This window comes from Dermochelys coriacea, chromosome 1 (genome assembly GCF_009764565.3).
Source record: "Dermochelys coriacea isolate rDerCor1 chromosome 1, rDerCor1.pri.v4, whole genome shotgun sequence".
NCBI lineage: Eukaryota > Metazoa > Chordata > Testudines > Dermochelyidae > Dermochelys > Dermochelys coriacea.
Window position 1 is genome coordinate 266,308,118 of NC_050068.2, and position 12,219 is coordinate 266,320,336.

Consider the following 12,219-nt stretch of genomic DNA (forward strand, 5'->3'; position numbering starts at 1 on the left):
GAGTGTCCAAGGGACTGTCTGTGAGTTCATTGTAAGACTATTATAGGAATTTGGGAGTTCATACTTGTTACTGGTTTGGTGAAATCTAATTATAGAATATTCCACCAGTTTGGGGCGTCTGCCCTGCTTTTTGACAGTTTGCCCAGAGTTGGACCTCTCAATCATGAGACATTTCAGACAGCGTGACACAGAATATTGCCTGACCATAACGAAAGTGAAGCATCCATGGCAAGTATTTCAAAAGCAATCCCAATGTCTGTACTGTACTCAGCACTCCAATAGTGGGGTTACAGATGCTTACCAGGAGCTTGTTCCACAGTCGACCGAAGTCAATGGAAAGATTCCTACTGACTTCACTGGGTTTGAATCAGGCTCTAGTTGACCAAGATGTCTTCCAAGGTGATTTTTTTTTTAACAGCAGAGAAGATGGAAGCTGTAAGTATGACAGGGAATCAATACAATGGGAAGGGGGTGAAGAAAAGAGGAAGGGGAAAAAAGAGCTATAGGGAAATAATTGTGGGATACGAGAAAGATGAAAAAATGGATGCATAAAGGAGTCTAGGCCTTTGTACTCCTGTCTCCATGGCACAAATGTCAAGTGTCTCAGCAGCCCAAGATGCAAGCTAAGCACAAGCTGAAACCCTAGGAACATTTTTTTCTCAAACACGATTATATTTAGAGGTAAGGATTTTTTCCTTTTAGTTATTCAAATACTTCTCCTACTGTACAGACTTGCCAGCAACGCCCAGTATGGATTGACTCTAGTTCACGAGTAACAGAGATCAAATAACAGCTATGTGATTAGAGTCATTTCCATTACTCTGGATTTCAACTGCAGTTCCGGAAGTAAAATCTCAGATATTAAGCGACTGATAAATCCCATGACATATGCTTGCTCTAAGTGCGTCATAGTTATTAACACCAAACTTGTCAGTTGAGAGCTGCTATTGGTAAAAATGAAGGGAAACCATTTCAAAGACCTGAAATTTAAGTTAATTATCAAAACAACTGGAGACATTTTGAAATACCTTCATGCATCAGAAATGACCTAATGTGATTGGAACATCAGAGATTCCTAAGGGAAAATGAACACTAGAAACATTTAAGTTTCCTAGCAAAAAGTAGTAAAAACAATGGCATTAAGGACTTACTTTCTGTTTTAGATAGGCGCCAAACTCTGCTGTCAGTTATACCAGTGAAGTCATTGGATTTACTGCAGGTTTATCTCACTGGAAGTGAAGGCAAAATCTGTCCTCCTGTGCGCAACCTTCAATGAAGTTAAAGGAATATATCCAAGTACAGTGCTGAGCACTCGGACCCCTGATCCAGCAAAGCACGCACATGTTTAACTTTAAACACGAGTGGTGCCATGGAAGTCAAAGTACTATTTCACCTGATTAAAGGCCAGTCAGTACGTACTCAAGTGCTTTTTTGAATCAGGGCCAGCATCTTCAGCATTAAGTAGAAATGAAAGCCATGTCCTGCACAGTGGGCCACATCGCCTTCACTGTAAAAAGACAGCTCTCGTCCAATTTTCAAAGTGCCAAAGAGGAGAATTAGAATTCAAACTTCTTAAGATTATTGAGGAGTACATCCAAATCTGAAAAGCAGCTATGTTTAATTTGTATAGGCAAATTCTACTCAATATTTTAATACTCACTACATAATTTATTTTGAATATAAATGGTCAAAAATTAAAAAACAAAGACTTTTACATTCATTTACTCCCAAACTAAAGGGCCAGTTATTATAACCTCCCAGTTTATGTTTTTAAAGTGTACTTTAATATAATTTTGTGATAAATGTTGGGTTTTTTAAAACTCCATCCAATTACAGTCGTAAATTTGTCACCTACGAAAATTCAGAAGTTTGCAAAAATATATTAAGCAAATTATTGTAAAAATCAAGTTTGTCTTCACTTGTTGGGAGAGAAGTAGCAGATGGCTATGGGAAGGAAATTTAGGAACTCTGAGATGCTGCATTTGTTTTTGGGATAGACAGAAGCAAAGAAGTGAGGTGAAACACCATTGCACACATCCAAAGCACAAGAAATTGTGTAATTTGGAAGCTAAGATAGGGCCAATCAAATACAGGATCTGCAGAAATATAATACAAAATTACTTGGTGTATGTATCTCAAACAATTGTTAAGACATAACTTTAAAAGTATTAATATATTCTGAAAACTAAGGCCCTGATCCTGAAAAGACTTATGTGCATGCCTATCTTTGGGACTACTCCTGCTTAAAGTTAAGCTTATATGCAAGTCTTTGGAGGGTCAAGGCCTAAGTTGGTATAAAATAGCCTTGTAAGGAACTATATTTATTGTCTCTCAGATATTTCCACATCCAATTTGCAGATAAAAAGATAATAATCTTTCCAACAACCAGCCCTGCAAAGTGTACCTGGGATTTGAGGGTCAAGCTGGGTTCCCCTGGCTTGTATAAGGCTAAGGGCCCTGTCCTGCATTCTCTGTATACAGCCAAACCTCCCACAGATGTGGTGAAGAATTGCAGAAAAAGGGCTCAGAACCTCACTACAATGAAGATTCTACAAACAAAATGTTCTTAGCAACTTGGTTGATTATTCTTGAGCTGGGAAAGAACCCAGCTCTTTCTCCAAGAACTGAACGGACTTCACAGACTTAACAGGAATAAAATGTGACAAAAGCTTACACTCGTTTTCCAAGTAAAACAAGCAGATATGACTTTGAGTACACATTAGAAATAGTTCTGTTAAGTAAGAAGGTATCATTTTCACACAGCTGCTTTTGTTCCCATATTCACGTTAACATCTATTAATCTGATCACTTGATCGGAAAGTTCTACACAAACTGTAAATTTTATAATATTACTTATATAAATACATAACCCTAACTATTCAAACTTTATGGCACTACATTTTTTAATTAAACTTTTCCAAAGTGACTTAAATACTTCATTTTAATATTCACAAATGGCACGAAAAGGTTAAACCAATTTGTGCTTCATATCTAGAACTAAAGCTACCTAATATATACAAGCTAATGGCTTCATCCTGACTAGCTTTATGTACATGTGTCATTTCCTTAACCTCATGGGACTTATTCACAAACTTGATATGAGATGCAGAGGTATTTGCAGGTTGTGTTCTACTCATTAAAATATAATATAAATTGTATATTAGACCATGTACCTATTCTATGAAGTTTAATTAAATAAGGATTTCAGGGATGCAGATCTTAGCTTTCTTTTCCAAGAGTTTGTAATCCACTTTGGTCCCTGAACCTTCTAGAAATCACCTACTTTTCATAACCCTTCCTTACAATACAGCTGTGCTAAACCTGTGTCGTAATGAACTCTGATTTTGTTCAAACTTAGCCTAAGTTTGAGGTTCTTTGTGTTCTGTGAATTTTGAAATGGGTACTTCACTTCCCCACTCAAGTATCCATCCCCATGCATGGCTGACTGGGAACTGTTAAAAAGTTCCCTAACTACACCTTTCTATGATTTCAGTCCCTACCTCACTGACTTAGTCCAGAGCTGTCTTCAGTGGAAAAGGGATGTTTTTCTTCTCCAACCACAGTGGCAGGGGAATGCATTGGAAAACCAAACTACTACCTGCCTCCCATAAGAACTCTGGGGAGTTAGGGGACAGTTTCCCTATCTGGCAGTTTCCACAAAGACAGAGAAGCAGCAGCTGTTCTAAAAACTCTGAGAAATCATGTCTCTGGTTGATCCAATAATGTCTATATTTGTTGACCTAATTCTGAATACATTTTGGTTTATACTGATCATATTTTAATGATTAAATTATGTACATGAACTCAGACATTATATGACAAGCAGTTTCAAAATTCTTTAAACAAAATCACATTTTCTTGGGCTGACAATGTACAAGTTCCAGTTCTACAAAAACCCAAACAGCAACAGCTGCTTTTCTTAGCCCCTTTTGCAGACTCTGCTATGTGGTATTTAACCCTTAATCCTGGTACTTGCCTAAAGATTGGCTGAGCATCAAACCTCCTTAGTATATTCAGCATATACATGCTTGACAGCTACATAAAATGATGATATTAAGAGTACAGGACAGTCCCCCACTTTGAGGGAAAAAAATCACACCACTTCTCAAAGTGCATGTTTCTTTTCTATATAAAAGGAATATATTTGGTTGGAGGAATCTGACAACACAATGCAAATATGTTCATTCCAGGTAGCGTCCTGATTACAATGGTACCAAACATACAATCTTTTAATCAGAAGTCTGGTTTCCATGGTGACCAACACATCATCATCTGCTGTTTAAGAAGACCATGTTATAGGTCACTCATCCCCATAGTTCAGGTTCCAAAATACTCAGGTATCCCAATAAACGTTCACATTTTCGGAAACTAGGCAAATGGAAGACTTCAATGCACAACTTTCACATGCACAATGCACAACTCACAGTGACTTTGAACCTGGAGCAATGTGAACTGGTGCTGAAAACACATCCACTGGGATCCACAGCTTTTGTGTCATGTGCCAAATAACAAAATTGTAGCAGTAGCTACTAATCAATCACCATTAAAAATGTAAACTGACGAGTTCTTTAAAAGTATATGGGTTACACTGGTACCAAACAGGTGAACCTTTGCATGGGATTGTCAAACGCCAACTTTAAACCTCATCAGCATCAGTCTGTGTTTTGCCATCTGTCATTACAACTGTGGAATACAGCACCTTAGTTTTCTTCCATAAACCCAAATCTTTTCCAGTTACCTAATGTCTGAAACCAAACTGAAACTGGACCTATTATGTTCTTTTTCTAAACTTGTAATTGTGGTTTCAACTCCGATATGATAGGCATTCCTTCAGCCCTCAATGGCCAAACAAACAAAATATTTCAAGCATCAACAATCCTAATCATGAATTTACTACAGCATTCAAAGTTCATTAGAGTGACGTCACTGTCTGTTCCTTACAATAAATCGCCTGCCTTATTCAGATGCCCAGCTCACTCAGCACCTAATGCTGATCCAGCTCCTTTCTTTAGCAATGACTCATTCAATTTCTTCTTCACTCCCTTGCTGCCTCAATTCAAGAACATTATATAACTAAGTCTGACAAAACAGATACTTGCCATTTTTGATGTCACAGCCTCATTTCCCACTCATAATTGAAGACACAGATACCCTTTGCAGTTTTATCAGGGAGTGTTAGTGTAGATGCTAAAATATCATCTCTGCTAATACACTAGCAAAATGTAATTTTTTCTCCATAGATAGTCTGCTGGGTTGAGTATGAGCCCCTAGTCCTCACTTTGTGAAATTGTGAAAGAGTCACATAACTTGTCTATGCCTCAGTTTTCTGATCTACAAAATGGGGATGATGCTTCTGCAATTTTGCAAAGGGCCCTGGACGCCTACAGATGAACAGCTGAAGAATATTATTATTTCTAAGTGGAGTGGTAATTACACCTCTCATTAGGGTTGCCCAAGCACTTCCTCTCTAATGTCTCATTTTCAGATAATTGTCACTTTCTAGAATTTTCACCTTACTGACTGGAACTTTGCAGGCCCAGGCATGAGAGTATATTTGGCAGCTGAGAGAGCAAGGAGCTGCCTTAGAGAAGCACCAAAGAGAAGTATTAAAATTAATAAATAATAAGAATAAAAGCAAGAGGAATAAGCAACAACAAAAAGAAAGAAAAGGAAAAGATTTTCTTTCTTGAAGAATTACAGAGGAATTACAAAAAGAAAAGGAGTACTTGTGGCACCTTAGAGGCTAACAAATTTATTAGAGCGTAAGCTTTCGTTAGCTACAGCTTGCTTCATCGGATGCATTTGGCGTCCACCAAATGCATCCGATGAAGCAAGCTGTAGCTCACGAAAGCTTACGCTCTAATAAATTTGTTAGCCTCTAAGGTGCCACAAGTACTCCTTTTCTTTTTGCGAATACAGACTAACACGGCTGCTACTCTGAAACCTGTCATTATGCAAAGAGGAATTACAGTGTTTGCCATTTTAAAAAGGCAGCATTTGTCCACAACAGCCACACAATTGTATCCGACATACTTCCATTTTCCTCCTATGCATATAACGGAAAATAAGTGGGTTATTGTGAGGTGACCATTGCACATGATGCTGATACCTTTAACTATATTCCTAAAAAAGAAAGGGGTAGAGACCACTTACTGCACAAGAGTCAGAGCAGTGCAGGGAATCAGAGTATGATGTGCCACAAATACTTTAAATACTTCTTTTCAAAATGCAAAAATATAGTCTTGCACAATGGATTGATTGGACCTGCACTACTATGTCTTCTCACACTGTGTTCAGGTTAGGATGAGATATGCTGATGGGACGGTATGTAAATTGATACAGCTGTGCCTGTTCTATGGATAAACAGTGAATTTCTGTCAGTCATCAAATCTCACATTTTTATGAGCATTATGCTTATTTAATAAACTCTTCCAAGGAAACCAAGAAGGCACACACAAAAAGTGCAATATGGAAAACTCTTTGGACCATTTTTGTTCCTAAAGTCACAATAAAACAGATATTAAGATATAAACGAATGAAAATGCAAACCATTCAGGTCTTACTGATAATCATTGCACAACAATCATTAAAGTATTACCTGAAGTTGATTAAATGATAAATATTTCTGTAGCCTCCTATATGGGAAGTATCACATGATCACAGCAAAGCCATGCAAATATAAAAACTTATCATGAGACACCAGAAGAAAGCAGGAGCAAGGGACAACTAGGTTCAGCAAATGCCTTATAATCCCCTCACCATCCTACTATGTAAACAAAGGGTCCCACTGGCAAGCTGGCCAGGGTATAGCTCCATCTCAGGGTGGTTCTTTAGCTCCTCTCTTGGCTCTAACTCCCCAGAAAGTGCCTCTGCTCTCACACATGCTCTCAGCTAACTGGTAGAGCTGAAGATAATTGAATTTGGGTATTATGGGGGTGAAGAACATTAATGGAAGACTCAAGATAAATGGTTGGGATGGGGGAACAACAAGTTAAAGGAAGTTTTTCAGGAGGTTGGAAAAAGGGCGGGGAGAGGTGAAGAGATGTGAGGTGGCAAATGGTTGTGGTAAAGAAAGAAAAATAAAATGGGGCAAAGGAAAGAAATAGGAGACAAGTAAAAGGAAAGAAGAAATGGGTGGAAAAGGAAGCAGCTTTGTGAATTTTAAATTAATCTCCAAAAAGAAAAGGAGTACTTGTGGCATCTTAGAGACTAACAAATTTATTTGAGCTTAAGCTTTCGTGAGCTACAGCTCACTTCATTGGATGCATTTGGTGGAAAATACAGTGGGGAGATTTATATACACACACAGAGAACATGAAACAATGGGTTTTATCATACACATTGTAAGGAGAGTGATCACTTAAGATGAGCCATCACCAGCAGGAGGGGGTGGGGGAGGAAAACCTTTCATGGTGACAAGCAAGGTGGACCATTTCCAGCAGTTAACAAGAATGTCTGAGGAACAGTGGGGGGTGGGGGGGGGAGAAATAACATGGGGAAATAGTTTTACTTTGTGTAATGCCTCATCCACTCCCAATCTCTATTCAAGCCTAAGGTAATTGTATCCAGTTTGCAAATTAATTCCAATTCAGCAGTCTCTCGTTGGAGTCTGTTTTTGAAGTTTTTTTGTTGAAGGATAGCCACTCTCAGGTTTGTAATCGAGTGACCAGAGAGATTGAAGTGTTCTCCGACTGGTTTTTGAATGTTCTTGTTAACTGCTGGAAATGGCCCACCTTGCTTGTCACCATGAAAGGTTTTCCTCCTTCCCCCCCCTTCCTGCTGGTGATGGCTCATCTTAAGTGATCACTCTCCTTACAATGTTACGATAAAACCCATTGTTTCACGTTCTCTGTGTGTGTATATAAATCTCCCCACTGTATTTTCCACCAAATGCATCCGATGAAGGGAGCTGTAGCTCACGAAAGCTTATGCTCAAATAAATTTGTTAGTCTCTAAGGTGCCACAAGTACTCCTTTTCTTTTTGAGAATACAGACTAACACGGCTGTTACTCTGAAATGAATCTCCAGCTCTCTCCAAACTCTTTGCTGGGCCCTAGCACTAGGATTCTCACAGCTACCAGGGCCAACCGGCCTCCTTCTTTAAGATGAGCTCTGAAGAAAGAGAACAGTTAAACCAAGGGCCTAATTGGAGCTATTATATAAAATTCATTCCCTTTTAGTTATATAATCATTGATCTCTGCTTCAGACATGTACTGTAGCATTGCACAGGTTTCCCTCCTCTTCTCCACCCATCCCTCATCCCACTCTGATAAATCTTATTCATGCCTGCCTCCAAAATAAAATAAAATTAAAACATTGGGAAATCTCATTGAGTAGGATTTTCTTTCTTGTTTGTGTGTGTGTGTGTGTGTGTGTGTGGGAGGGGGATTATTTGTTTTTAATTATTTGTTTTCCCAACATACTGCTTCATTGACAAAACCTATTGTGTGAATTTCTCTTTCAGCCATAAGAATGCCCATAGCACTAAAAAAATAAATTATACCACTGAGATATTGGGGGGAAAGCCATACAGAAAGGAGCAAAATAAAAATCCTTTTTATTCTGTTTAACTACACTGAACAACTCTCCTGCCCTGGCCATCATTCACTGTCTTTAAATACTGTTATAGGAGATTTACCAGAGGTTTTTTTAATAAGTCTTTCTAGCACAAGCATTTTTCTCTCACTTAGAGATATCATATTATCAAGATTTTAACCTGGTGATGTCCATTAAGGAGCAACTAGATAAAAGTCTAGCTATTCCAGAGTACCTAATTTCTCAGGAAACATTTTGGAGGAACCACATTGTTGTTCAATTACTTATAAGAGCTGAAATAAATGATTGGGCTATGGTAGTCTTTTAGCTATTTATTTATTATTCATTCAGAAAACATTTAACAAAGCGACAATATTCATAAATACAGACATTACAACTTGAACAGTTAATATAAGCCAAAGAAGCTAGAAAACTCTCCATTATACCCACCACCATAAACCCTACCATATTTAAAGGCCAATGGATCTTGTACCAAGTCTTAAAGATTGCTTTCTTTATCACTGGAGGACTGCCAGTGGAAAAACTGTCTCAGAGACAGGGGTTTCAACCTGAAAATACCCAGTTGTCCCCACCTTGGAACTCAACTTGGCCTACTTTCTGGTTTTCAGATTAACTTGAACAGAAGTAACACCATCATGTTAAACAGAATATTGGCCAAAGGGAAGGAAAAAATCTTCAGGAAATTTGAAATTCAAATAAATTCATTTAATATCTACAATGGTCATTGGCTGTGGCAGAAATGTATCCAGGAAAGAATTAGATCAGAGACAAGGATGAAAATATATATGAACAGAAAGAGGTCTGTATGGCTCGGGGCAATTTGAGAATGAGACACTGTATATTACAGAGTCTTTCAGCTACAGGGCCATTGGTTCAAACAAAGCCTAGGCTGGTAATAAGCAAATAGTGCTAACATCTGATGGCTGTACAAACTTATGTTACCAGTTGATGATGTCAGATCAGTTCCTGGAGGAGAAGTGTTCTTATTCCATTAAAAACTCAACCAACCGTCACCCTCCGCGCTCCAAAAACAAAAAACAAACAAACAAACAAAAAAAACCCCACAGACCTTATTGGTTTCAGAGTAGCAGCCATGTTAGTCTGTATTCGCAAAAAGAAAAGGAGTACTTGTGGCACCTTAGAGACTAACAAATTTATTAGAGCATAAGCTTTCATGAGCTACAGCTCATTTCAGGGAAGTTAGATGTGACTAGGCCATGGAGACGGGACTCACGTCCAACTCTAGAGGTGCTCTCTGTAGAACAATTTAGGCACATTGGCCGGGCATCATAGGAAAGTTTGCATTGGCACTGCCATGCTGAATCTCTTTTACGGATACAGAGAGCACTATTGATACATGATACAATTTTTGATAGCTGAAACTATGATGAAACCATGAAACTAGAATGATTCATTCCACCTAGGCATGTCACAGTTAACAATAGCTGGATGAAAATTACTTTTAGAGAGTCAGATTGATTTCAGTGGTTTTACTCACATGCCCAAAATTAAGCATTTGCTTAAGTGCTTTGCACAACCACAGCCAGATTGTTCAGCACCTGCTAGTTTCGAGCCCATGATGGAGTCAGAAAAATCAATAGCAAATAATGAGTTTAAGACATTTTCTTCCCTCTCATTAAGTGTGAAGCTTTTTTGTTGTCTGTACATTTTGATTAAGTAAGCCAAACAGTCTTTGAATAAACAATATTATCTGCTTATGAGCTCTCCACAATCCTGGAATTATGAAGGCGCACATAGTCATCTGTTTAAAAGTATTGACTTAATGGTATTTTATGTCCCAAGAGTCAGCAAAGCAGCTATTAATGACTGAAATAGTCAACTTTTAAGATCATAATTCAGCACATTGATTGACTGCAGTATGCTTTTTAGCAATTTTGTGTTGTTTAGATTGAAATACATTTCTGTAGAGTTTTATTTGGGAAAAATGCACCATCTGCATTTCAGGAGCAAAACTGCAGTCAGCACTCCAGCCTGGGCACTCTTGTACAGAGATTTCTGTCAGCAGTTATGCTGGAGGTAAACAAACAGCTGCCATTCACAACACAAGGAAATTCTATGGAAAGATGGGTAAAAGAATTAAAGGGATTATCTCCCCTCTTCATACATACACTAATTATAAACACAGATACCAATATGTATTACAGCAATATCAGCACAATATTCCTAATTATAGAGCCATCCTCAGTTGTGAATACTCCTGTTAAAGTTGCAAAACAAATTTCCATCATAATCCCATCTTCGCAAGGTCCTAATTCCCAGAAACATTCGTTCCCTTTGAGCTAGTTTTCCATGCATGTTCTCTGCCTGGAAAGGAGAGTATTTTTTTTCTTGAAAGTTTCAAGATCTCTTCAGCAGAAGAGACGGGGAAAATATTTTTCATTTTGTGACAAAAAAATTCTAGCCACATATTTAAAGATACAAAAACAAGACTACAGCAAAAATGGCTGGAGTTGGGAAACTGGTATGGACATACTCTAATCATCATTCAGACCTAATCAGCACTAGATCATGTTATTCACCATTGGTGCAGTTCCACATTACTTAGAGTTGGGTTAGACAACATTGTGGTGAAAGTATTGGATCTCTTTAAAGATTACAATTGCTACCACCAGTGGAGAATTTTGACTCAGAATTTTGACAGTACAGACACAGTCAGAGAAGGGAGAAATCTTGGAGGGATGCAAGAGAGAAGAGGAATTGAACTGCACAATCTGAGGAACTCCACTGCATTGTGCACAATATAATGCAACCTCTTTGTATTATACAGTAAAAGCTCTGTTGACTGGCACTCTATCAACCAGAAAGCTCTAGAAATTGGCATTTCTGATATCCATTAAAAGTCCAGTTGATGCGGGGCCGGCATGCTCCCTACCTGGCTCTGCATGGCTCCCCGGAAGCAGCAACATGTCCTTGCTGCCCCTAGGTGGAGAAACAGCCACGGGGGCTCCATGTGCTGCCCTCGCCCAATCCCAAGCACTGGCTCTGCAGCTCCCTTTGGCCGGGAACAGTGGCCAGTGGGAGCTGCAGGAGTAGCACCTGCAGATGGAGGCAATGCACAGAGCTGCCTGGCTGTGCCTCCGCCTAGGAGCAGCAGGGACATGTCGCTTGTGGGGAGATGCCTGAGGTGAGCGCCATCTGGATCTGGCACCCCAAAACTCCTCCAGCACCCCAACTCCCTGTCCTGAGCCCCCTCCCACACCCAAACTCCCTCTCTGAGCCCGTGCCCCACACCCCCTCCTGGTCCCCAACCCCCAGCCCTGAGCCCCTTCTCACACCCAATCTCCCTCCCTCCATATAACTCTTAGTTAACCAGAATTTTTAATGTACTGGCACCCCCCATTTCCCCCAAAATGCCGGATAACAAAGCTTTTACTCTGTTATGTGGCATTCTCTAAGAGGGACGTTTTCAAAGGCACAAAGAGGAATTAGACGCCCTATTGCCATTGACTTTCAATGGGAGTTGGACACCTAGAAGTCCTTTGTGTCTTTAAAAATCTCCACCAATCAGTTTGTTTGTGTTTTCGTTTCTAATTTTTTCTACTGCACAGATAGGACCATCACAATGCAAATCTTGGCACTAGTTCCAGTCCTGACGTCAGCCAAATTGCAGTAATCCAGGTAGGATTTCCCTTTCCTCCATC